Source organism: Geotrypetes seraphini, chromosome 3 (assembly GCF_902459505.1).
Source record: "Geotrypetes seraphini chromosome 3, aGeoSer1.1, whole genome shotgun sequence".
NCBI classification, from domain to species: Eukaryota; Metazoa; Chordata; class Amphibia; order Gymnophiona; family Dermophiidae; genus Geotrypetes; species Geotrypetes seraphini.
This window is the reverse complement of record NC_047086.1, coordinates 124,883,919-124,911,561: the sequence shown is the minus strand read 5'-3', so window position 1 is coordinate 124,911,561 and position 27,643 is coordinate 124,883,919. Positions and strand designations below refer to the sequence as shown.

Here is a 27,643-nt window from a genome sequence, read left to right as displayed (position 1 = left end):
CAACATGCAGTATGCGTATCCTTGGGGGTGTGCGGGCCGCTTGTTGGGGATACATGGCCTGGCCACCAATTCCTGTCTGTATGTAGAGGTTGCCGGGGATCACTCGTGCCTACCCACGCCCCACCACCACCGCTGAAGCCACTTCCGGCGATCTCTGCCTGCCCCGCCCCTGAAGCCAACATAGTTACCACCTTCTTCGAGCCGCATTCGTTCCTTCGGTCTTCAACAGCACTACAGTACTTGCATGGATGACGCACGCAGCGATCCACACATGTAATTAGCTAACCCAGAAACTTTCTCTCCGACGTCATAGTTGAAGTAGGAGAGAAGGCTTGTGGGTCAGCCACGTGCAGTGTATGAATCGCTGCTTATGTCGTCCCCACTGCAGACAGAAGGAGCGAGTGTGGCTCAAACAAGAACTGGGTCAGCTGTGGAGGGGAGGGGAGACGGTTAGGGAGGGAGGGAGGAATCCCTAGCAGTGGCAGGGGGTGGGCAAGAAGGCAGGATCCCCATATGCAGCGGTAGCTGCTACAGATGGGCAGCTACTTACATGCAGGGAGGGGGCACGAACTCGACATAGATGGAAGGGACGGGGCATATACATTGGACACAGAAGACAGGGAGGAAGGAGGCACTAAGTTGGGACATAAGAGGGAGAGAATAGAAAGGGAGAATTGGGTATGAGTGTGTAAGTGAGAGGGAAAGATGGTGGCACATGGAGAAAGGAAGAAAGGAAAATTGGTTATAGAGAGAGGAGAGGGAGATGCATGGGGGAGAGGGAGATGAGAGGGAGAAATGTTGGATATGGTAGGTGATGTGGCAGAGGAAAGGCCCTGGCAGGGCATCAGCCCATTCAGAGCACTGCTTCTGCTGCTGCTGCTTTAGGAGGCCTTAGAGGTATGTCAGGTCTCACCGGGGTGTTCTGGGTCGGGGGTGTTGGTTGCTGAATCGGTGAGTCTGATTTTCTCAGACAACAAATTGATTTGAATCGGCGAATCAGACAGCACTAGTAGCTAGGATACAGAAACACTTCCTTCCTGAGTTTTCTTGTAGCTCTGCAGCAGAGAGTTTGCTGCCACAGATTCCAGAGCTACAGGGGAAAATATTGGGCAGAGCTGGCACCTATAATAACAGTAGTACTGTAGTAGTAGTAAGTGCATTTTGGAAGGGGCATGTATCAGCAGAGACTAGGAACTTGCAAACTCTCTCTTCCAAGACTATAGAATAACCCTTATCAAAAGAAGAATCAAACCATGGATAACAATGCTTTATTTCTTAGAAAAAAATGTCTATATAATATACAGGATACTTTGGGGGTTATTCTGTAAGTAGGTACTTCCTTTCAGATAGAGTTACCAGGTGTCCGAGTTTCCCTGGACTTGTTCTCTTTTTGAGGGCTCCGTCCAGGATCAGTATTCTTCCTTTTCCAGCAATCTTCACATCTGTCCCTCTCCCTTCCACCTACACCACATCCCCTTCACCACGGCCCTCTTCGGCAGCAGCGGAAATTAAGACAGGCTGCTGGCATCAGGGCCTTCCCTCTGTGATTCCCGCCTGTCTCTAGTTGAAACAAAATAGGCAGGACTCACAGAGGGAAGGCCCTGACACCGGCATCCTGTCTTAATCGCTGCTGCGGGTGCCGGTGGAAGGGAGAGGGCCAGATGCAGGACTTGTGGGCGAGGGGAGAGAAAGAGAGAGGGGTGGGAAATGAAAGATGTCATACCTGGCAGGGCCAGGATGGAGGGAGGATGGAAATATGCTAGCTACAGGGTGTGGGAACAAGGGAAAAGATGCCATATGGTGAGAGCCTTTTCGATAACTACTTCTGGGCATCCAGATTCCATTATAGGATAGTAGTGTACCTGGTAAAGGTAAAGTATCATGAATTTAATATACTGCCTTTCTGTGGATTCAACCAAAGGGTAATTCCATGTGAAGTGGTCCATTATTGAAAATCATCCCCACTTGACCTCCTTCAAATGGAATAAAATTTTGTGTGGATGTTCCCTATAGCCTCAAATGAAACCATGTACCGTATTTTCGCGGATATAACGCGCACCATTGTAAAACGCGCACAGGGGTATAGCGCGCAGAAATCACGATGATATGTACAAAAATTTTTCTATACCGCGCTCAGGCATATAACGCGCATGCTGCCCGACTCTCCTCTGGCCACCCCGACTCTCCTTTCGCCCTCCCCGACTCTCATCTGGTTGCCCCGACTCACCCTGACTTTCGGTGCACTGCCCCGACTCTCCTCTGGTTGCCCCGACTCACCCTGACTTTCGGTGCACTGCCCCGACTCTCCTCTGGTTGCCCCGACTCACCGTTCACCCGCCCTGACTTTCGGTGCACTGCCCCGCCTCTCCGTGCCTGTCCCCCTTGAAGTCCTGTCCCCCCTTGAAGGTCTGCCTGTCCCCCCTTGAAGGTCTGCCTGTCCCCCCTTGAAGTCCTGTCCCCCTTGAAGGTCTGCCTGTCCCCCTTGAAGATCTGCCTGTCCCCCCTTGAAGTCCTGTCCCCATCCTGAAAGCCTGATGCCCCCCCTCGACGTCCGATTCTTCTCCCCCCTCGGCAGGACCACTCGCACCCCCACCCCGAAGGACCGCCGACTCCCCGACAATATTGGGCCAGGAGGGAGCCCAAATCCTCCTGGCCACGGCGACCCCCTAACCCCACCCCGCACTACATTACGGGCAGGAGGGATCCCAGGCCCTCCTGCCCTCGACGCAAACCCCCTCCCCCCAACGACCGCCCCCCCCCAAGAACCTCCGCCCGTCCCCCAGCCGACCCGCGACCCCCCTGGCCGACCCCCACGACACCCCCACCCGCCTTCCCCGTACTTTGTGTAGTTGGGCCAGAAGGGAGCCCAAACCCTCCTGGCCACGGCGACCCCCTAACCCCACCCCGCACTACATTACGGGCAGGAGGGATCCCAGGCCCTCCTGCCCTCGACGCAAACCCCCCTCCCTCCAACGACCGCCCCCCCCCAAGAACCTCCGACCGACCCGCGACCCCCCTGGCCGACCCCCCCACCCCCCTTCCCCGTACCTTTGGAAGTTGGCCGGACAGACGGGAGCCAAACCCGCCTGTCCGGCAGGCAGCCAACGAAGGAATGAGGCCGGATTGGCCCATCCGTCCTAAAGCTCCGCCTACTGGTGGGGCCTAAGGCGCGTGGGCCAATCAGAATAGGCCCTGGAGCCTTAGGTCCCACCTGGGGGTGCGGCCTGAGGCACATGGGCCAAACCCGACCATGTGTCTCAGGCCGCGCCCCCAGGTGGGACCTAAGGCTCCAGGGCCTATTCTGATTGGCCCATGCGCCTTAGGCCCCACCAGTAGGCGGAGCTTTAGGACGGATGGGCCAATCCGGCCTCATTCCTTCGTTGGCTGCCTGCCGGACAGGCGGGTTTGGCTCCCGTCTGTCTGGCCAACTTCCAAAGGTACGGGGAAGGGGGGTGGGGGGGTCGGCCAGGGGGGGCGCGGGTCGGTCGGAGGTTCTTGGGGGGGGGGCGGTCGTTGGAGGGAGGGGGGTTTGCGTCGAGGGCAGGAGGGCCTGGGATCCCTCCTGCCCGTAATGTAGTGCGGGGTGGGGTTAGGGGGTCGCCGTGGCCAGGAGGGTTTGGGCTCCCTTCTGGCCCAACTACACAAAGTACGGGGAAGGCGGGTGGGGGTGTCGTGGGGGTCGGCCAGGGGGGTCGCGGGTCGGCTGGGGGACGGGCGGAGGTTCTTGGGGGGGGGCGGTCGTTGGGGGGAGGGGGTTTGCGTCGAGGGCAGGAGGGCCTGGGATCCCTCCTGCCCGTAATGTAGTGCGGGGTGGGGTTAGGGGGTCGCCGTGGCCAGGAGGGTTTGAGCTCCCTCCTGGCCCGATATTGTTGGGGAGTCGGCGGTCCTTCGGGGTGAGGGTGCGAGTGGTCCTGCCGGGGGGGGGATGTATCGGACGTCGGGGAGTCGGCCGAGCAAGAGGGCTTGGGCTCCCTCTTGCTCCGATCGTGGATGCGGGTGCGGGTGGGAGCGCGTGCGAGCGGTCGTTCGGGGTGGGGGTGCGAGCGGTCCTGCTGGGGGGGTGAATCGGGCGTCGGGCGGGGTGGGAACTATGTTTAAAAACTTTTGTATACCGCGCTCAGGCATATAACGCGCGAGGGGTATGCGCGGTACGTAAAATCACGTATAACGCGCGCGTTATATCCGCGAAAATACGGTAATATTTTTCAGCTGGATCTCTATTGATTTGAGACCTAGAGGTTGTCGAATGTAGGCCACTCTTGGAGTTCTGTGCTCTGCATAACATGAAATTGCAAATTTGTCCAGCCACTACAGCTCAACAAAGCCTCAAAGAGAATTGAAATTTTGCATATTAATACAACCCCTGGCATTAACTTCATGTGTAAAGTTTAGAATGCTACATTAGTTTACCTTCCCTTTTATGAGCCAGCAAAGTAGGCAAAATATGTTATAAAAGAAATGTAATGCCCACTTTGGCTTATTGCTCCTGACCTGTATTTCAAATCAAGTCACAACTGTACCAGCAGTCATGGCACATGACATCAGGGCCGCCATCAGAAATTTCTGGGCCCCTTACTGAGCAATCCTATTGGGCCCCCCACGCACCCCTTCCCCCCCCCCCGACTCCCCTTCTTCCATGGGCCGAATACACACATACTTTTCTCTGTCGCCGCACTCTTTGACCAAAAGATTTGTAAGCCTGCAACCACGTCAAGGTAGACTCTTTCAGCAGGGCCCTAACCTAACCTAAACTAAACTAATCTATACCTATCTATTCTAAACTAACATATGTCTAATACTGAACTAATAACAAACTAACAAACATCTGCATAATAAATAACTAATAAATAATAGTGCTAGTAGCTATAATTCACTTTTGAATGTAAAATCTCAGTTAAGGATTTCTTTTAACCTTTGAAGGCCAGAAGTAGATCACAATTGCACAATATTTTTTGTAACAAGTATTAAATGTGTTTTTATAAATACTGTAAGCTTAATAAATATATCAGAAAAAACTACACATCTGAGCACATATCTGAACATACACATCTGTATGATCCCATCCTCCTCTGCTTGCCTATAGCTGCATCATGCATGTTAAAAATTTACGATATGTTGATATGTGCACCTTCCTTCCTTCCCATCCATCCTCCTCAGCCTGTCCTTACACATCCACAGCTGCATGTTAATGATGATGTATATGTTATGATGATAAATAAGTGCATATGAGCACATCATTAACATGCAGCTATGGATGAATATAAAAAAGAAACAATATTCTGTACAATTGTCAATTTATAAATCAGCGTCTTCTCCCCATTCTCTCTTCCCCATTTCCCTTCAGCGTCCTCAGCCCACTCTCTCTCCATTTTCCTTCAGCACACGCACATAAAAACAAGCAAGTAATTTATATCATTTTCATTCTATTCATTCATAGAAATTAAAGTCTAAATAATGCCAGTCACATAACAAAACATGATTAAATTCCCTGCACAGTCAAGCCTTAAAGGATTACTAGATGTCTTTCAGCAGTTCCCCTCCCTCCCTCCCCCTTACCTTTGTGGCCAAGTTCAAAATGATCTACCAACAATAAAATTTTAAAAACACAAAGCACGCTGTACGCAGAGAAAATGTTAATTATCATTTATATTCCGTGGGTTTTCAAAGAGGTCAAGGCAGATGACTTTATGCAATGTCACCTCAGTAACAACTATACAAAAAAAGACAAATATTCCCCCTCCTTTTTTACTAAAACGCGATAGCGGTTTTTAGCGCAGGGAGCTGAGTTGAATGCCCCACACTGCTCTCAACGCTCATAGGCTCCCTGTGCTAAAAAACGCTATTGCGGTTTAGTAAAAGGGGGCCATAGTGCAAAATATAGACAGCATATATAAATTCTCAAAGCAGACACATTTTGATCACTAAATTGAAAATAAAACCATTTTTCCTACCTTTGGTAATTTCATCAGTCTCTGGTTGCACTTTATTCTTCTGACTGTGCATCCAATATTTCTTCCCTTCTTTCAGCCTCCTGTATGCTTCCTCTCCTCCAGACCTCATTCCCTCCCCAAACTTTTTCTTTGTTTCACCCTGCCCCTTCTTTCTTTTTCTCTCTCTCCATACCCCCTTTCTTTCTGTATGTCTGTTTTTCTCTCTCTCACCCTGCCCCCTTCTTTCTCTCTCCACACCCTCTTTCGTTCTGTATGTCTGTCTTTCTCTCTCTCTCTTTCCGTGCCCCATTTTTCTTTGTTTCACCCTGCCCCCTTTCTTTCTTTCTGGCTTCCTGTCCCCCCTTTCTTTCTTTCTCCCTGCCCTCCCCTATGCCACCACCATTGGGAAAATGCTGCCACCGCCACTGGGGAATAGGCTGCCACTGCCGCCATCGGGAACAGGCCAGTGCCGAGTTCGCCCTGCTTCTCTTCCCCGCGGGGCCGACCAACTCTCGCCACCCGACGTCAATTCTAACGTCGGAGAGGACGTTCTAGGCCAGCCAGGCAGCGATTGGCTGGCCCAGAATGTCCTCTCCGACATCAGAATTGACGCGAGTGGCAAGAGTTGGCCGGCCCCACAGGGAAAAGCAGGGAGAACTTGGCGCCGGCCTGTTCCCGATGGCGGCGGTGGCACTCAAGTGACTAAAGAGCCGCAGTTTGCCGGCCTAGGGAGAACACTGGAGGGTGGCCAGCTGTGCACCCCCTTGGGACGTAAACCCGGGGCGGGGCGGACCGCCCCCCCCCACCCTGGTATGCCACTTTCTGTACCTCACTCACTCCCTATGACCAAAAATTCTCCTTTCTTCTATTCTCCGTGTACACAACCATCTCTTTCCCTCCCATTCCTCTCTCCCAAGTCCATGCCTTCTGTGTCCAAAAACCCATTCCCTCCCCCACCTCAGCATCTCTTTCCCTCCCTTTTTCTCTCCCAAGTCCATGCCTTCTGTGTCCAAAAACCCATTCTCTCCCCCACCTCAGCATCTTTTTCCCTCCCTTCCTCTCTCCCAAGTTCATGCCTTGTGTCCAAAACGCACTCCCTCCCCCCTTTTGTGTTCCGCGTTTGCCTCCCAGCCCATCTTTGCAACTTTCTCAGCAAAACGAAGCTCAAGCCGCGAGGCTTGTTTTCTGTTTCCTGCCCAGAGCTGACAGGGGGCCTGGGCTCCCCCAGGGTCCTAGGCCACAGTCTAGGGGGAGGGGAGGTCTGCCCCACGTGGACAGGAGAGAGCTGGACGGGGGACCCGCGGAGTTCAATACATCTCGAGCTGCGAGGCTCGTCTTCTGTTCCTGCAAGCCCTGCCGCGCACAAATAGCCGACCGGAAGTATTCTCCGACGTCAGCGCTGACGTTGGAGGGCAGGCTTTGCTTAAGCCCTCCCTCCGACGTCAGCACTGACATCGGGGAACACTTGCGATCGGCTATATGTGAGCGGCAAGGCAGGCAGGAACAGAAGACGAGCCTCGCGGCTCGAGATGTATTGAACTCCGCGGGTCCCCGGTCCAGCTCTCTCCTGTCCACGTGGGGCGGACCGCCCCTCCCCCTAGACTGTGGCCTAGGACCCTGGGGGAGCCCGGGCCCCCTGTCAGCTCCGGGCCCCTGAATGCAGGACTGGTGGTACTGCCCTGATGGCGGCCCTGCATGACATGCACATAGGATTTGCATTAAGAGGCTTTGCAGCTAATTGGAAGCAAAGATATTATTACACAAAATAATATTAGTACTTTATTCAAATTTTGACAATTTTTGGGGTGAAAATATCTGAACTGTACATCGTCCATTTTTTAAAATGTTTTATATCACTTGAAAGAGCATCTTTTTTGCTACAAAAACTATTCTGTTTCATATTTAACCCTGCCTTGCTTTGACCAGAAGTTAGGTCTCAAGTGCATACATTATTCCCATGCGTACATGCAATGGTAAAAAAGGTCATCTTTGGCATCCTATTGTGTAATATGCAAATGAGCTAGAGGTGTGAAATTTCATGGTGCAGCTAAGCTTGTTTGGCTTGCCATGCTAACTCAGGTTACGACATCCACTTCTTACACATACTCTTGTAAATGGCCCATCAAAATGGACACTAAAGCTGATAATGCTCCATTTATTCAACATGTGAACCTGCAGCCTTGCATGTTGCTTGCATGTATGACAGTTATTGATGGATTGGAAATATTTCTGAAAGCTCCTCAGAACACAATGATGCCTTAATTAACTTTTTGCATCTACGAGGCCCTGCCCTGCCCAATCTTTTCATTGGCCCATTAAAAAAGATACTGCGTGGGTTTCAGAAGAACATATTTTTATGGTTCTTGAAGCTCCAACCTCAGCAGGAAGGCAATACAGCTATTCACGGACTGTGTTGGCCAATATTGTCAACAAATTCAATGCATTATACTCAGGCTAGCTGCATGATGAGCAGCGTTTGAAGTGATTGTGAAGCATGGTTTGACTTTGAAATTGTTACTCTTTCCTCACCATACTGTTCTTTGATCATATTCATTTTTCATCCTAATAAAAAATTAGTTATTAGAAAGCTGTAAATTTCCAATTCAAAGTTTCTCTCATTATTCCAGTGCCTAGCTACATCTTCAACATATTTTAACATTAAATGTACCGTATTTTCACGCATATAACGCGCGCGTTATACGCGTTTTTACCTACCGCGCATACCCCTCGCGCGTTATATGCGTGAGCGCGGTATACAAAAGTTTTAAAACATAGTTCCCACCCCGCCCGACTCACCCTCCCAGCAGGACCACTCGCACCCCCACCCCGAACGACTACTCGCACGCGCTCCCACCCGCACCCGCTTCCACGATCGGAGCAAGAGGGAGCCCAAGCCCTCTTGCCCGGCCGACTCCCCGACGTCCGATACATCCCCCCCCCCGGCAGGACCACTCGCACCCCCACCCCGAACGACCGCTCGCACGCGCTCCCACCCGCATCCACGATCGGAGCAAGAGGGAGCCCAAGCCCTCTTGCCCGGCCGACTCCCCGATACATCCCCCCCCGGCAGGACCACTCGCACCCCCACCCCGAACGACCGCTCGCACGCGCTCCCACCCGCACCCGCATCCACGATCGGAGCAAGAGGGAGCCCAAGCCCTCTTGCCCGGCCGACTCCCCGACGTCCGATACATCCCCCCCCCCGGCAGGACCACCCGCACCCCCACCCCGAAGGACCGCCGACTTCCCGACAATATCGGGCCAGAAGGGAGCCCAAACCCTCCTGGCCACGGCGACCCCCTAACCCCACCCCGCACTACATTACGGGCAGGAGGGATCCCAGGCCCTCCTGCCCTCGACGCAAACCCCTCTCCCCCCCAACGACCGTCCCCCCCCAAGAACCTCCGACCGCCCCCCAGCCGACCCGCGATCCCCCTGGCGACCCCCACGACCCCCCCACCCCCCTTCCCCGTACCTTTGGTAGTTGGCCGGACAGACGGGAGCCAAACCCGCCTGTCCGGCAGGCAGCCAACGAAGGAATGAGGCCGGATTGGCCCATCCATCCTAAAGCTCCGCCTACTGGTGGGGCCTAAGGCGCGTGGGCCAATCAGAATAGGCCCTGGAGCCTTAGGTCCCACCTGGGGGCGCAGCCTGAGGCACATGGGCCCAACCCGACCATGTGCCTCAGGCCGCGCCCCCAGGTGGGACCTAAGACTCCAGGGCCTATTCTGATTGGCCCACGCGCCTTAGGCCCCACCAGTAGGCGGAGCTTTAGGATGGATGGGCCAATCCGGCCTCATTCCTTCGTTGGCTGCCTGCCGGACAGGCGGGTTTGGCTCCCGTCTGTCCGGCCAACTACCAAAGGTACGGGGAAGGGGGGTGGGGGGGTCGTGGGGGTCGCCAGGGGGGTCGCGGGTCGGCTGGGGGGGCGGTCGGAGGTTCTTGGGGGGGGGCGGTCGTTGGGGGGGAGGGGGGTTTGCGTCGAGGGCAGGAGGGCCTGGGATCCCTCCTGCCCGTAATGTAGTGCGGGGTGGGGTTAGGGGGTCGCCGTGGCCAGGAGGGTTTGGGCTCCCTTCTGGCCCAACTACCAAAGGTACGGGGAAGGGGGGTGTGGGGGTCGCCAGGGTGGTCGCGGGTCGGCTGGGGGGGCGGTCGTTGGGGGGAGGGGGGTTTGCGTCGAGGGCAGGAGGGCCTGGGATCCCTCCTGCCCGTAATGTAGTGCGGGGTGGGGTTAGGGGGTCGCCGTGGCCAGGAGGATTTGGGCTCCTTCCTGGCCCGATATTGTTGGGGAATCGGCGGTCCTTCGGGGGGAGGGATGTATCGGACGTCGGGGGGGGGGCATCAGGCTTTCAGGATGGGGACAGACCTTCAAGGGGGGACAGTGCACGGAAGTCAGGGGGGGTGAACGGAGAGTCGGGACAGCGCACGGAAAGTCAGGGCAGTGCACGGAAGTCAGGGGGGGGTGAACGGAGAGTCGGGACAGCGCACGGAAAGTCGGGGCAGTGCACGGAAGTCAGGGGGGGGTGAACGGAGAGTCGGGACAGCGCACGGAGAGGCGGGGCAGTGCACGGAAGTCAGGGGGGTGAACGGAGAGTCGGGCAGCATGCGCGGTATAATCGTGAGAGCGTTATACCAAAGTTTTTGTGCTTATCATCGTGATTTCTGCGCGCTATACACGTGTGCGCGTTTTATACGGGTGCGTGTTATTTGCGTGAAAATACGGTAGGTTGAAACCAAGGTGTACTTTCAGGCCTATTTTAAGCTATTAGGAATAGCGAGTCAAAAATGTGGCTCAGTGAGTTTTGTAGACAAAACATTGCTCTTTCAAATGGTGCAAGAAAGAGATTGAAGGATATATAGTTGTGATATATATATGACTTTAAATATAGGTAAAGATTTGCATAACATTTTTTCAATAATCTTAAAAGATTTATCTCATAAAAGAAAAGCACAGTGTGCCTAAAAGCTTATGGGGCACTAACTGGCTGTAATCTCTTCCAGTACCTAAAATCTGAGCCCTGTTGTGCTTTCTGTTCAGGAGCTATGTTGTGTCAAATATTTGCCTGTGCATTCCATGACAAATTTTTCATAAATTTTGTGGTCCCCCAGTGATACACCAAAGAATGCATCAATGATCTGAGTAGTATATTTGAATTCAGCACAAAACGTTTTACAAGAAATATGATTTTTAGCTTGGTCAAACAACTATCCTTTCCACAACCTGAACCAAAAGTTGACATTATTTCACTATCTTCCATGGAATGAAAAAAGTGGCCGCTAACTTTAGAAGAAGTTGAGATTCTGCTCTAAGACTTTGCACATATTCATTGCATGTCCTATTGTACTTTCAGTAAAAATTTCCTCATCTTCTGGGATGGTCAAGTGGAGAGGCCTAGACCAGTGGTTCCCAACCCTGTCCTGGAGGACCACCAGGCCAATCGGGTTTTCAGGCTAGCCCTAATGAATATGCATGGAGCAGATTTGCATGCCTGTCACTTCCATTATATGCAAATCTCTCTCATGCATATTCATTAGGGCTAGCCTGAAAACCTGATTGGCCTGGTGGTCCTCCAGGACAGGGTTGGAAACCACTAGCTTAGACCACTTGACATAGAATGGCTCCAGAGCAGTTTACATATATTATATGCAGATACTTGCTGTTCCTAGTAGGTTTACAATCTAAGTTATATCTGTGGCATTTGAAAGTTGAGTGACTTGCCCAGGGTCACAAGAAGCTGCAGTGGGAATTGCATCCAGTTCCCCAGGTTCTTAGCCCACTGCACTAATCAAAAATTTCTGTAGTCAGCTGGCTTAGCCATTCAGAGGTTTTTTTATGCCTATGATGTTGGTGAGTGGAGTTGTAATATAGTACAGCCCACTCATAACCTGAGGCTTTTTCCTCTGTTTAGTTTGAAGTGGTGTATAATAGCTCTAGGGTTGAGTAAGCTTAGTGGAGCTGTTGTGTATAGATTGCTATTGTATTTCACAAGATACATGCCCATTCTCTGCCTTCAGGAATATGTCTACATGTATATTGCTTTTTTCCTAGTTTCTGCATTTATGCACGTACGTGTGGGGGTAATTTTATAAGCACCTCCTTGAGTGTGTAAAACACTACTTCACATGCTCAAATCATTTATAAATTACCCCCTTTATGAAGAAATAACTCATCTTGTGTTTCTTTGTTCTGGATCTATACCCTCCTAGAGAGGTCCAACGGGAGTTGCCTTCCCAAAATTTAACTTCATTATTAGAGTATTGCTCAGATTTCCAATCTAAAAGGTGCACTGATAAATAGCTAGTGCAGTTTATTATGCAGTCTTAATAGCCAGGTTCTCTTTATTGGCAGGTGGTGTTTAAGTACAGGGTCCATTCAATTGTTGTTGGTCCAAAGACATTTTCATACATAAAAAGAGCAGCAGCTGTTTGATGCTTGGCATGCTGATGAATTATAGATTATGACTGCTTGGCAAGCAGTGGGAGGCTATTTGGAGAGTGGGAGAGACTTGAAAGAATGAACTGAAAGATGTGGGTGAGTCACCAGTAGAGGAGAGGAAACTTGATGTTAATTGTGTATGCCTCCTTCCCTTCTTCCAAGGTGCTGTTTTCATCAATCCTACAAACACACATGCATACAAAAAAAATGTTAAAAGCAATAAACCAATAATGGGGAAAGGGTTTCTGCTCATCTCTATAGCTTACTTACAAGTTTATTAATAAAATAATAATAATAATAATAATTTTATTTTTATATACCGCCATACCCGGTGAGTTCTAGGCGGTTTACATCAGTTAGATTAGGATCTACGTTTGCACGCAGATTTACAAACAAATTAACAACAATGTAACAGGAAAACCGAAATTGACAGAGTATGGAGAGAGCTTGTTGAAGAAATTAACAACAATGTAACAGGAAAACCGAAATTGACAGGGTATGGAGAGAGCTTGTTGAGGAAAGGGAAGAGAAGCTATTATGAGGGGGGAGGAGAGCAGGGGGGGGAGGAAGGGGCGGGCGAAGTGTAAATATGCAAGGGAGGGGCCATTAGGGGTCTTGTTTGCTGAATAGATAGGTTTTGAGTGATTTTCTGAAGTCGAGGTAGGAGGGGGCCTCGAGTATCATTTGGGCCAGCCATGGGTTGAGCTTGGCTGCTTGGTAGGCGAAGGTTTTGTCTATGAATCTTTTAAGGTGACAGAGTTTAAGCGAGGGGAAGGCGAACAGTTGAGTTCTACGGGATTTCTTGTTTATGTGATAGAGGTTAAAGTGGGGGTTGATGTAGCTTGGTGAAGAACCATTTACCGATTTGTAGCAGAAGCATGCGAATTTAAAAAGGACTCTTGATTCGAAAGGCAGCCAGTGTAGTTGGTGGTAGAAGGGGGTGACGTGTTCCCATTTCTTTAGGCCGAAAATGAGGCGCACTGCGGTGTTTTGGATTATTTTTAGTCTCCTGGTGGTTTTCTTCATGGTGTTAAGGTAAATGATGTTGCAGTAGTCAAGAATGCTGAGGATAGAGGATTGTACCAGTAGGCGGAAAGAGGTGTCGTCGAAGTATTTTTTTATGGTGTGCAGTTTCCATAGTACGGAGAAGCTTTTCCTGACCATGAGGTTCGTGTGGCTTTCTAAGGATAAATTTTTGTCCAGAGTGACTCCCAGAATTTTTAGGGTGGATTCAAGGTGGAAAGTAATTCCTTTCAGTTGAATTGTAGTGTTTTTGATTTTGTCATTGGGGGTGGCTAGGAAGAATTTTGTTTGATAGGGATTGAGTTTAAGTCTGAAAGAGAGCATCCATAGTTCAATCTGGTTAAGAATATTTGTAATGTGGTTAAGTAGGTCTTGTGAGAAATTGGTTAGTGGGATGGCTATTGTGATATCATCTGCATATATAAAAAATTTGAGCTTGAGGTTGTGTAGGAGGTTTCCTAGGGAGGCCAGGTAGATATTGAACAGGGTGGGTGACAGCGGCGAGCCTTGAGGGACCCCACAGCTGTTGTCCCAGCTGTATGAGAACGCGTTGTTTTTGCAGACCTTGTAGGATCTATTTCTTAGGAACCCCTGGAACCAGTTGTGGACCTGATCAGAAATGCCGATGTGGGCCAGGCAATCTAGGAGAATGGTGTGGTCGACCAGGTCGAAAGCACTGCTCAGGTCAAGTTGTATTATCAGGGCACTTGAGCCTTGGCTGAAGAGCGTGTGGAGGTGGTCGAGAAGGGAGGCTATGATGGTTTCCGTGCTGTGATCTGCGCGGAAACCTGACTGACTTTCACTTAGGATGTTGAATTTTTCGAGATATGCTGCGAGTTCTGCCTTTACCAACCCTTCTGCTATTTTAGTAAATAGGGGGATGCTTGCGATCGGTCTGTGGTTAGCTGGGGAATTTGGTGGTTCTTTTACGTTTTTTATGATTGGAGTGATCATAATGTGACCTTGCTCGGACGGGAAGTTTCCTGTGGATAGAAGGGAGTCAACCCATGTCATCATGTTTGCTTTGAAGTGGGGCGGGGCTGCTTTCATGACGTTCAGAGGGCATGTGTCTAATTTGCAGAAGGAGTGTGTGTATTTGTTGTAATAGGTATTAAAGGTGTGCCAGTCAATTGTTTCCAGCTTAGGTCTGTTCTAGTTCCTGGGTCAGGGTTAGATATATCCAGGTCTGGGAGAATTGGGAACTGCTCGAGGGGGTTGGGTATGGTGGGTAGTGTAGACCTTAGTTTTTGAATCTTGGAGTTGAAGAAGACTGCAAGTGTGTTGGCCGTTAGGGTGGATTCTTCGTGTGTGTTAGTGAAGGTCTCGATGTTGTATAGGTCATTGACCAGTTTGAAGAGGTTACTACTGTTGGTTTTAGTGTTACCGATTTTATGGGAGTAGAAATTTTTTCTTTTTTCGTTAGTGAGGTTTTTGTATTTTTTTAGTTTTTGTCTCCAGGCCAATCTATGTTCTGGGATTCTGGATTTTTGCCATAGTCTTTCCTCTTTTCTGAGATCCTTCTTAAATAGCCGTAGTTCTGAATCGAACCAGCCCTCTTTGTTTGTGGTTCTTATTCTGCGTGTTTTAATGGGGGCTATCTCGTTTAGTATATTGGTACTCTCCTTGATCCAGGTGCTCATGAGTTGTTCCGTTTCTTCGGTTGGCTTGGTGTTGATTTCGAACTGGGACCAAAATTCCGTAGGATCGATTTTTTTTTTTTTTTTTTTTTGAAAATATTTTTATTGAAGGATCAATGCATACGAGAAGATACAAAGTGTGACCAAACGAGAAGAACATCAAGTACAAAGTTCAAGGGAGCCAAAACAATCAAAAAAATTTCGGCGGCGGCAGGCGTTAGGGGAGCCGAACGGTGCAGAGAGGACGGAGTTCCGCGTCCAGGCGTCCGATCAGGTGCCGGCCATCACATGACCCCCCGTAGGATCGATTTTTCTTCTGGTAGTGTGGGTTTTAGTAGTTCTAGTTTTGCTATTTTTGGGGTGCTTATGTTGGCATCCAATGGTGAAACTACATAGACGGTGGTCAGACCATAGAGAGTCTGACCAGTTGCCTTGTTTCCAGTAAAAAGTGGGGTTGATCTGTTCCTTGTTGGAGAGAGTCACCAGGTCTAGTTGATGACCTCTTTGATGGGTTTTGATAGGGGGGTGTTTGTCGTAGCCTAGTTGGGTGAGCAGGGTCCAGAAATCCGAGATTTCTGATTGGTCAGTTTGTTCGAGATGGATGTTAATATCCCGCATAGTAGTTTGTAAGGACTGGTTAATGAATTGGTTAGTAGCGTTTCCGCGTTTCCTCTTTGGACGTGGTCCATTTTTTTGGAGGGATGTAGAATAGAGTGATGGTTAGTGCGGAGGACAGTAATTTTGGCGTTAGAGAGATGGTTAGAATTTCTGCATTGGGCGAAGATATTGTGTTGAGAGTGGTACAGTTTAGTTGGTCTTGGAAGATTATTGCAAGTCCTCCGCCTCTATCCCAAGTTCTGGCTAGTGAGAGGATCATGAATCCTGGGGGTAGGCAATCTTTAATGATGATGTCCTTGTCAGATAGCAACCAGGTTTCAGTAAGAAGGACGAAGTCGGGGTTTGTTTCAATCAGCCAATCTTTGATCAGAGTCGATTTGTTCCTTATTGATCTGATATTTAGGTAACAACCGTGTAAGATCTGTTGGTTGGGGTGATTGGTTGGGGAGTAGTGGGTGTACGTCAGTTTTTTTAGGGTTCGTGGTTTTTTTGCGTGGGGTTTAGTTGGGGTGAGGGGGGATAGTGGTCGGGTTGGTGTGAGGGTGGTCTTGTGCGTTGGGGAGAGTATAAGTCAGGGGTTTGGGTTTTACTGATGTTGTGACATAGATGGGGATGGGGGAGGCGTTAGAGTGGTCTGCGATGCAGAACCTAGTAGTGAGCAGGTAGAGTAGGCATAGTGCTATGCATCGTTTTGTGCTTGGCCAGGCCATTGTGAAAGGCTCGTCCAACCGCAATGGATATGATTTGAGCGCTTGCGGGGGGGCGTAGTGGGGCGATGAGTGAGTGGATGGGGCGCTGTAAGCGTTTGGAGCGTTATTTATCTTGATTAGTTGCTTGGTATTTCGAGGGTAGTGTGATTAGATGGGGAGTATTTGTAGAGAACAGGTTTTCGTAGGTCACGAACCGTATGGTAAAGACCAGTAGAGTATGGTACAATACAGTGAAATCCAATCATACAGTGCAATGTAATGTTTTACAGAATTATCCAATACAGTTCAGAACAATGTCAAAAACATTCAATTTGCGGAGTACAAACCGACATAGTATTTAGGCAGTCTGGGGGGTTACTGGTTACGATATTCTTATCTTGCGTAAACTGTATATGAGGATGTGTAGGCAGCTGTTGAGTGATGTGAATAGGCTGTGTGCTGTTTCGTGTTACAGTATGCAAAGGTCTAGCAAGGAAATACAGTGACTAACAGTAACGCAGCAGTGATACTTATCCGATTAGGCTATCAAGTCTGGCTCCGTGGGATTTGGAGTCTGGCGAGTTGGTCTTGTTGGGGTTGTCCCGTGAGAAGGAGCTCACTTGTAGGTTGCTCCAGCTGTGGCTCGGTCTGGCTGCGATGTGTGTGCCTGTAGTGGGGACCTGTGGTCGGCTACGTATTTTCAGTGGTCTAGGCTTGGGTTGGAGGGTTCTGGGTGCTGGAATCAAAGGCCTCCTATGCGGGTGCCTCGCCCAGGTGCTTCGCAAAGGCGCGTGCTAAGGCGCACGCGCCTTTGACTTGCGCCTTCGACGGCACGCCGAACGGCTGCACGCCGTTGGTGCGGCTTGTTTTGAAGTCGTTGGTCTCCTGCTGGGTTCGGGAGGGGGCGGAGCAGTGCTCCCACGCTCCTCTCCAGGCAAACAGGAACGCGCACGAGGCTTGGCTATCCGCGGTCCACAGAGCAGCAGCTAAAGCAAAAAGGCTGTGCTCTGATGGCGCGGCTTGTTTTGAAGTCGTTGGTCTCCTGCTGGGTTCGGGAGGGGGCGGAGCAGTGCTCCCACGCTCCTCTCCAGGCAAACAGGAACGCGCACGAGGCTTGGCTATCCGCGGTCCACAGAGCAGCAGCTAAAGCAAAAAAAAAAAAAAAAGACTTCATCCACTTTATTATTATGTCCTAAAACACTGCACAACAATTTTTTGGTTAAGTCTTGATTCCTGAAAAGTTTTTGGTGATTATGACAGGTACCAACTTGGTATGCTCAAATATGGTTTTGGTTTTACTGCATCACGTAAGAACTATGAGAAATAGACATTTTTATGTTTACTGACAATAAAATATATAGTCAAGTTTACGTTTCGCACAAGCGACTAAATGAAACAGAATTAAAAGTGTTTTGCTCCCGAGTTTCTTTTATATTCAGTGTCTGGTGCATCACGTTGTAGCATCCAACAATAGTCGGCAAGCATTGACGGATTCCAATTGCCCTGGTATCGTTTCTCCATCGTAGCTATGTCTTGATGAAACCTTTCACCGTGCTCGTCACTCACAGCACCGAGATTTGCGGGGAAGAAGTCCAAGTGTGAATGGAGGAAATGAATCTTGAGTGACATATTGCACTTCATTCTCTTGTATGCTTTGAGAAGTTTGTCTACCAGCTGAATGTAGTTTGGGGCTCTGTAATTGCCCAGAAAATTGTCAACAACGTCTTTCAAGGCTTTCCAGCCAATTTTTTCCGGCCCAACTAACAGATCTTCAAATCGCTTGTCACTCATAACATGTCTGATCTGGGGGCCAACAAAAATACCCTCTTTGATCTTGGCATCAGTTATTCTTGGGAACATCTGTCTTAAATAACGAAAACCTTCCCCTTCCTTGTTCATTGCTTTCACAAAATTCTTCATGAGTCCCAGTTTAATGTGAAGAGGAGGCAAAAATATCTTTGTCGGGTCAACAAGCGATTCATGTGCTACATTTTTCTGTCCTGGAACTAACTTTTTACGGAGTGGCCAGTTCTTTCTAGAATAGTGCGACTCTCTGTCTCGGCTGTCCCATTCGCAGATGAAACAGCAGTACTTTGTATAGCCAAGCTGCAGTCCTAGTAACAGAGCAACGACTTTGAGGTCTCCACAGATATTCCAGTTATACCTGGTATACTGGACATACTTTAGTAACATTTCCATATTCTCATATGTTTCTTTCATATGTGCTGCATAGCCAACAGGTACTGAAGGATAAACGTTGCCATTGTGCAACAGAACAGCTTTCAGGCTTAACATTGACGAATCAATGAAAAGACGCCACTCTTCCGGGTTGTGATCACAACCAAAGACCGAGAACAATCCTTCAATGTCACAACAGAAACAGAGACTGTCGACTTGTGCAAAAAATTTGGTTATATCATGATGCCGGTCTCGAAACACAGAAATTTTCGTACCTGGTGATAGCAAACACCATTCCTGCAGTCTCGAACCTAGCAGCTCAGCTTTTGCTTTTGACAGACCCAAATCTCTGACCAAATCGTTCAATTCGGACTGTGTTATCAGATGTGGATCGCCTGATGAGGATGGTTCAAAATCCGGGTCAATGTCACTGTTAGAACCCTGCACTGCAGTTTCTTCATCTGGTTCGTCTAAGGTCCAATCCTCTGGTGGTTTCGGAACTGGAAGACTGTCATCATGTGGCATGGGTCTCATTGCTGAAGGCAGATTAGGATATTCAATTGACTTCTTGTTTTTGGCAGAGAAACCAGACACATTAGTCAAACAGAAATAACAGTCCGTCACATGGTCTTTCTGTTCTCGCCATATCATCGGAACAGCAAATGGCATCGTCTTTCGAGTACCTCTGAGCCAGGCTCTCAGACTAACAGCACATGTCGCACAGCAAATGTGAGGCGCCCATTGCTTGTCTTGATCACCTATTTTGCAGCCAAAATACAGATGATAGGCTTTCTTTACAAGGGCAGTCATCGAACGTCTCTGAGGCGTAAGTGTATATTCCCCACAGATATAGCAGAATGTGTCGCGGCTGTTACGACACCGACGAGACATATTGCCCGACACCAAAACGTCTATAGCATCAAGCTTACTTACTGTTATATTGCTACAGCTACTATACTACTATACTTTACTATACTGATACTATATACACACACGGACTATCTATATTAACCAAATGAGCAGGATCGGTGTATGGAAGCCACCATTATAGCATGGTGAGACAGCGCAAGCTCGTTCAGACCTGCCCAGACATGCCCAGGATGTCATCTTCCATAAAACAGCTTCCAACCTGGCTAGATTTTATGCATGGACATACCCAGGCGGCACAAACCGTTGTTGATAAGACACTTATGGGAGAAAAAATTGTTTGCATCCAAATATAAGAAAAAATCACGACAAAATTGAAGATTTCTCTGAAATGGTACGTGATGGGTAATTTTTGATGTAATATTCATGATCAGCACCCAAAATTCTATAAGAAACACCCAGCAGTGTTCAGGAAGCAAAAACTTTGTTGTGCAGTGAAATCAGTAACGTAGTAACATAGTAAAATGACCCTCTCTCAGAAAAATTCCCTTAAAAGATTTACTGACTTAAGTGCCCAAATTTACAATTAGAATACTATCATGCACTACCACATTAGAGTAGTTAATATATGCTAACACCATTAACACACACTATTTTACTGCAGGTCTTATTTTATTTTTATTGAAATTTTGAATAATTCAATAAAAGACAAATAATTATCCCCCCTTTTATGAAGCTGTGTTAGGCTTTTTTTATCACTCTGACACTCACAAGAATTCTATAACCATCGGAGCTAATACCATTGCGGCTGGTGATAAGAAAGTCTAACAGGGCTTCATAAAAGAGAGGGGGGGTGATATATTAGGTACATAATAAAAACAAAAAAATACTGGGACAGACCGAAGGTCCATCAAGCCCAGTATCCTGTTCCAACAGTGGCCAACCCAGGTCACAAGTACTTGGCAAGATCCCAAGATTTTATGCCTCTTATCTTAGGAATAAGCAGTGTATTTCTCCAAGCCATCTCAATAATGGTTTATAGACTTTTGTTTTAGGAAATTATCCAAACCTTTTTTAAAATCCTGCTAATCTAACTGCTATCACCACATTCTCCAGCAATGAATTCCAGAGTTCAATTACACATTGAGTGAAGAAATATTTTCTCATGTTTTAATAAATCTACTACTTAGTAGCTTCATTACATGCCCCCTGGTCCTAGTATTTTTGGAAAAAGTAAACAAGCAACTCGCATCTACCCACTCCACTCCACTCCACTCAGTATTTTATACGAGGGGGCCCTGAAAGGTTCTCAGCCCAGCCAAGAAGGAAATGGCATGGAGCCATGAAACTTGCAAATTATTCCACATATTCACCGCTAAGTTCAACACACTTGGCACATCGTGTCTGAAGTTTCTGTAACCCTTCCCAAAAAATACTCTGATGTCTGGTCACTGAAATACTGCTCCGCTGCTGTAATCACCTACACATCACTCAAAAATTGTTGTCCTTTCAAATGAGAATGTGGTGTACTGGTTAGTGCTACAACCTCAGCACCCTGAGGTTGTGGGTTCAAACTATGCACTGCTCCTTGTGACCCTGGGCAAGTCACTTAATCCTCCACTGCCCCAGGTCCATTAGATGGGACAGATAGGGAAAATGCTTGATGTACCTATATGTAAACTGCTTTGAGTGTGGTTATAAAACTACAAAAAGGTACCTTCTTAAGGTTTGGAAACACAAAATAGTCAGACGGAGCAAAATCTTCTGTTTCTGCCTTTGAGCACCAGCATCTTGCCATGCTTCCATCTCTAATCCATGGCTCTGTGGAGGGCCCTGTAGAGTCGCATAAAACATTGAATGAGGATAGGATTTGCTAGAGGCAATCCATAAATAATTACAAATGACTCTTAAATGTCTAAAACAAATATATTTTGGACCTGATTTTGGATATGGCGCCTGCCACAGTAGGCGCCTACAAAACAGGTACCTACCACGTGTCAATCACCGGTAGGCGCTGCGTCCAGAATCACATCTATTTTTTTGTAAAGACACGTTAAATGCAGGCCAGTGTTTTACAGGCCTAGATTTAAAGCATCTGACTCGTACCACTTCTGGATTAAGCCACACCTACACTGGCTGTTGGCGTGAGTCAGATGCCTACATTGTAGGCGTTCGCTGCATTGATTTTTTTTTTTTTTTAAAGTGTATCCCTATTGGTCCATTGGACGGTAGTAGGATGCCTACCGCCGCCTACAATCGGGATGCCGTTTTAAGAATCAGGCCCTTATGTTTTTATTTGGGAGTGAGAAGCTTAATATGGAAATATTATATCAAATTTTGAATAAAATGACTAAAATCATGGATCTATCTAGCACAGACAATGATTTTCCATCTCCAGATGATTTGGCTACTTTTTAAAAAACCAAAATAGAGAAAATTAGATCTTTTTTAAACTGTCAGAATTCATCTGATACAGAGTTTTTTTTCTGATGCCATGTTAGATAGGATACTATTAGACAGAATTTGGTCCTCATTCACCATGGGCTCCTTTTACAAAGGCACACTAGCGGTTTAACGCACGTAATAGCACACGCCAAACCACCGGACGCGCTAGCCGCTACCGCCTCCTCTTGAGCAGGCGGTAGTTTTTGGCCAGCGCAGGGGTTAGCGCGTGATGAAAAGTCGCGCGCGTTAACCCCGCTAGTGCGGCTTTGTAAAAGGAGCCCTATGTCTAGTTACGCTGACTTGAAGTCAGCTATAAAAAACAAGCGTTATCTTATTGTATTTTGTACAGTTGTCTTGCTTTTCTGATGAAAAATGTCTCAACTATATTCATGGAGTTTATATATCTTAGTTTACATTATGCTTTTGAGACAGGCTTTTTTCCAGAGGAGATGGAGCATATAGGTCCAGATTATATAACCATAAGTTGAACCTTTAGTGGCTGCAGCAGAAAAAAGTGAAGGTTCTAGAGTGGCCTTCACAGTCTCCTGATCTCAACATCATTGAGCCACTTTGGAGAGAACTCAAACATACAATTCATGTTAGACCAGGGACAGTATTAGGGGACAACAAACAGGACAGCTGCCCTGGGCCTTGCAGCTCCAGGGGACCTGCGGTTCGGGCATCCCTTCCCCATCTGTCCATCTCCCTTCCCCTCACCTTCCCGATCTCCCTTCAAAGTCAAAATCTTTTTTTCAGAGGGCTCTGGTGCGGCAGCCATTCTCTAAAGCTGCTGGCGTTGTCCCGAAGCTTTCCCTGTGCTGTGATCCACCCAGGAGGAAACAGGAAGTTGGGGGGGGGGGGGAGGGAATCGTGGCAGATAAGTATGTAAACTTTTGAACAGGACCATTTTATTATGCCCTTTATGTATTGCTATGGTTTATTTAATGCTTGTACTATTCTGTGATGCATAATGGTTTAATTAGAAACACATTAAAAATAAAAGAAATGTCTTTAGTCTGATCACTCGTATTTTCCACAAATAGTAAATATCTTAGTTAAATTCTGTCAGGGGTATGTAAAGTTATAAGCACAGTTGTATATGCCTTTGATTCTACATTTTAAAGACTCCTTGGCTGAGATTAATCATCTAATAATTAAAGGGTTAGATATTTTGCCTAAATGAACATCAGCTTTTAGATAGTTGAATAATGATAAGATTAAATACCTGATATTAGAGGGTCCATTTAAATCAAATATAGAAAGCACACTTGTGCATCATTTAAGATAGAAAAACAACTAAAAATACTAGGGATATTTGATTCCATAAAAAAGGTAAATAGGGTTAGAGCTAACTTTAATACTAATGCCTTTGTAACTTTAGCACATATTGGTTACTGTAATTCACTTTTGATAGGATTGTCAGAAGGATTGCTTAAAAGGTTACAAACATTACAGAATACATTGACTTGTCTGATTTTTATTCAATCTAAGTTTGAACCCGCCACTCCATTGCTAAGGAATCTCCACTGGCTATGATAATACCTGACATTGCTGATAAGGTAATGCGCAGGAGGTAGTTAGCCAAGTGGTAAAAGGACCTGCCTTCTCACTGGGGGTGGGTTCAAGTCCTATCACAGGTTTCTATTCCCCTGGACTGCTGGAGTTTTACACCTCTCTTCAAGGAAATGGGCTTCACTGTTGTAAGAGCATTGCTAAGCAGGAAAGGAGGTAGCTAGCCTAGTGGCAAGAGGGTCTGCCTTCTTTTGGGGAGTGGGGGTTCAAGTCCCATCACTAGTTTTATACTTCCCTCCTCAGGGATGCAGGCTTTACTGTTCTAAGAGTTAGCGCTACACAGGTAAGAAGGTAGCCTATTGGTTAGAAAGCAAACTTGTCACTCAGGAGTAATTGGTTCAGATCCCAGCAATCAGTTCATCCCATCCTGTACTGCCCCGGGCCAGCTGACCAATACAATCATGAGGATAAAGTATGTACAGTACTTTGCAATTTTTATACTTACATCTCTAAGAAAGGAGGCTTGGGCATTGTATTCCTCTGTTAGTCTCTCTCAGGCCCTCCTATATTTTAAATAAGTCCTCTTTTGGCCTGAGAGGATGAAATAGCACTTTTCTTTCCTCATATGGCTAGCAGCTTTGTGTCTCCAAATGAAAATTTTGGCTGTCTGCGCCATGTAGCCATTTTATCAAATAAATCCCTGTGCTTATGACATCATGGTGTCCATACATGCTTACATCAATTCAGCGTGCAAAATCGGCTTGATTCTGTAAATGCTGCACAGGAAAGTTATGCACCAACTGCTTTTGCACTGTGTGCCATCTCGTGTGCACCATAAATGCCACTGTGTCATTCAATATGTAGCATGCGCCTTTAAAAGAATCATTCTTACTGTTGCATTAGTGCTGATTTTTTAGGTGCCATATATAGAATCTGGCCCTAAAAGCTCATAAATATAAAATGGACTTTAGAATTTAACATGCAATTCCCTTAAAGTGCATTAAAAGTGTGTAAGCCCTAATACTACCTGAATTCCCCCCATAGTGTGATTCAAATCTTATATCCTTTGGGAGCAGAATCCAGGTTTTAGCTGCCTATATGAAAATGAGGAGGGGAAAAAAATCAATTTATACTTCCAATTACTTATTGTTGTAAAGTTAAGTGAAAACTTTTCTGCATAATGTTTTCCTTGACAGGGAGAAAGTCAGTAATGAAAACATGTAGGGCTGGATTCTCTTAACTAATGCCAATTTTTTAGGCGCCTAAACTCAGTTAAAAGCGCCATTCAAATGTTTTTAATTAAGTTTCAAAGCACCTAAAAAAAAATCACCTCTGGAATCGCTCCTACATAAGCGCTTTAGGCCACCTAAATCCACTATGGGCGTGGCTAATGACGTAAGTGATGTTAGTTAACCTAAAGTGCCTACGTAGGTGCGATTCATGGCAAAGATAAGCACCGGAAATGTAGGCCTGGTAAACTCTAGTCTATATTTCTGGTGCCTGTCTTTTCATGGAGGCGCGATCAGGGTGCCATCGCGTGACTGATATGCAATCCGCAGCCACTTTTTAGGTGGCCGCCAATATCAGCACCCTATAGAGCAGTGGTTCCCAAACCCTGTCCTGGGGGACCCCCAGCCAGTCGGGTTTTCAAGATATCCCTAATGAATATGCATGAGAGAGATTTGCATATAATGGAAGCGACAGGTATGCAAATCTCTCTCATGCATATTCATTAGGGATATCTTAAAAACCCGACTGGCTGGGGGTCCCCCCAGGACAGGGCTTGGGAACCACTGCTATAGAGAATCCAGGCTATACTGCATAACGGGACTAATCCATGTGCAATTCTAAATATCATAGCACATAATTTAAAGGTTATTCTATCCTCCAAAGAAACCCAATATAACCTCTGAAAAAGTGGTGTTACATCTGTGAGCACAGCAAAGCAATTTAGCTGCTCTATTTGGCAGACATTTTTTTTTCAATTTTTCAGCTCCACTAGCATACAGTTTATTACAATAATCAATCTGTAAGAGGATTAAAGCTTTTGTCCTAATGATCCTAAATTCTCTGCAATTCATGAAATTTCCCGAACACTTTCCTAGTTAGTAAAATTATGTTTATGTTTATTTGGACTTGATATTCCACCTTTCAAAACATGAATCGAAGCAATTTACTCAAGCCTAAAATCCAGCTCTAAGAGTGGGCAGGAGGAAATTCTAAAGGGAAGAAGCAACAAAGAAAAAAAGAGAGTAACCTATAGAATTAAGAAGGGATTGATAACTGATTACTAGTGGAGGAACATAGAGTGTTTGGTGGCTGGTAAGAGAAGTGAAGAGAGGTAAGATAGGGTCTCTGAATAAAGGACTATATGAGTTATTGTAAAATACTGAATTCTATATGGAACTGAGCTAATGGCACTATTTCAGTAAGGGTGAAACATGATCAAAGCAGTGAGCACCGTAAAATAATGAATGGCAGTTCCTGAGGAGTGTATTAGAAGAGACAAAGGCATAAAGAAGGGTGGTGTATGCTTCAGTATCCAGATATGGATGGAGGACACGTGGTATTTAAGGACAAGAACCACTGACCACTGATGTGATGATCTGTGGTGCAAAGGAGAGTTGTGCTTCAAAAAGCACTCCAAGATATTTGAGAGGTTCCACCAAAACAAGGGGATGTTCTGGAGAATAGGGGCAGCTGAATGATTCAAAGAGCTACTGACTAAAATGGATTAAGGACCAAGCAATTTTCATTTATCCAGTGATCAACCTTATCAAGACTAGACTGAAGGATGGAAAGATCTGGCATATAGGGCTATTGGGTAAAAACAAGCAAGATATTGTGCAAAAATATTAAACACTAGTGGAGATAGGACTGATTCTTGGGGAACATTACAAAAGTCTTTAAAGTTCAGAATTAGTCAAAGGGATGAGTACTCTGAAGGAGCAGTCAGGGAGTATCAAAAGACAAGAATAACCCCTAGAATTCTTAAAGAGGAAGTGTTATTTCTGAAGACTATCTTGGTGTCAGGTAATATGTTCAGCAAGGGACCTAACCATAGTAGCTTTGTTTTATCAACATTTAGGGCTCCTTTTACTAAGCTGCGGTAGCGTTTTTAGCGCGCGCTGCAGATTAGCGTGTGCTAACCCCCACACTACGCGGAAACACTAACACCAGCTCTATGGAAGCGTTAGCGTCTAGCGCACGCGCTAAAAATGCTACTGCAGCTTAGTAAAAGGAGCCCTTAATGTCAGACAATATTGTAAAGCCCAATTCTCAACAGCATATATACAGTGCTGATCATTGGACATAATATCATTAAGTATGAATGTGGATAAGGAATAAATTGGAATGAGAAGTGTAATATCATCTGCATAAGTATGCAAGCTTGCCTGTAAGTTTTGTAGAGCCTTTCCAAGGGAATTTATCAGGATATTAAAAAGATTTGGAGAGAATGGAGAGCCCTGAAGGATTCCACAAGTAGCTATTCCTGAATGAGACAGGGAATTCCCTATCTTGTTTTACTCTATGTATTCAGACTCGTATTCAGCTTGGGAAAAAAAAAATATTAAACCATGTGAGTACCCTTCCAGTTATCCCAGTTTTGCTCAGCATATGTAAGAGAATCTCTGGTAGATCAAATATTATTGCTTGATACCCTTTACTTAATAAGAGTCTCAGCTCATTTGCTAATGCACTTAGAAGAGTTTCTGCGCTAAAGCATTTCCAAAAATACAGATTGGGAAGAGTGCCGAATATTATGCTTCTAGAGCCTCTAATGCTTTTGTGAATAATGGAATATTTGCTATTTGTCTGTATTTGGAGAGCTCTCGTTTTCCTCCTAATGGATTTTTAAGAATTAACATTAATAAGATGTCTCCCAAAATAGAAGGGAATTGACCTAATTTCAAAACAGATTGAATTCAAGTTAGAAACCAACTTAGAAAAATGGAAGGATGATATTTTAATAAATAAGAAAATCTTCCCCAAATCTAGGGTGCTTTCTGCCACATCTAATACACAAATTTATGTGTCTGTCTGAGCTGTGATTGAAATTTCAATAAGGTCTATAGGCTGGCCTGGGAAACTTTCATTAAGATTATCACAGCACTGGCGGGGGAAGGAGGAGATGAAGGAGCTCTCACTACTCTCAAGATAAAGGGGAGCATATTTACTCACAGGAACAACAAATGTGAGCAAGGTCACATAACACAGATTGTGATTTACCACTGTTATTGGATTTAAAAGACTGAGAGTAAGCTCTGGGAAATTCAGAGACTGTAAGAATATTTTGGTTGTTAAAGT

General features: G+C 46.6%; 1 protein-coding gene across 3 annotated transcripts in view; it reads left to right on the top strand.

Annotated features, from left to right (window-relative positions):
• Window positions 1-27,643, top strand: part of MSRA (methionine sulfoxide reductase A) — a 373,438-nt gene that overhangs the window by 287,826 nt on the left and 57,969 nt on the right. The gene's annotated exons all lie outside the window — the stretch shown is intronic.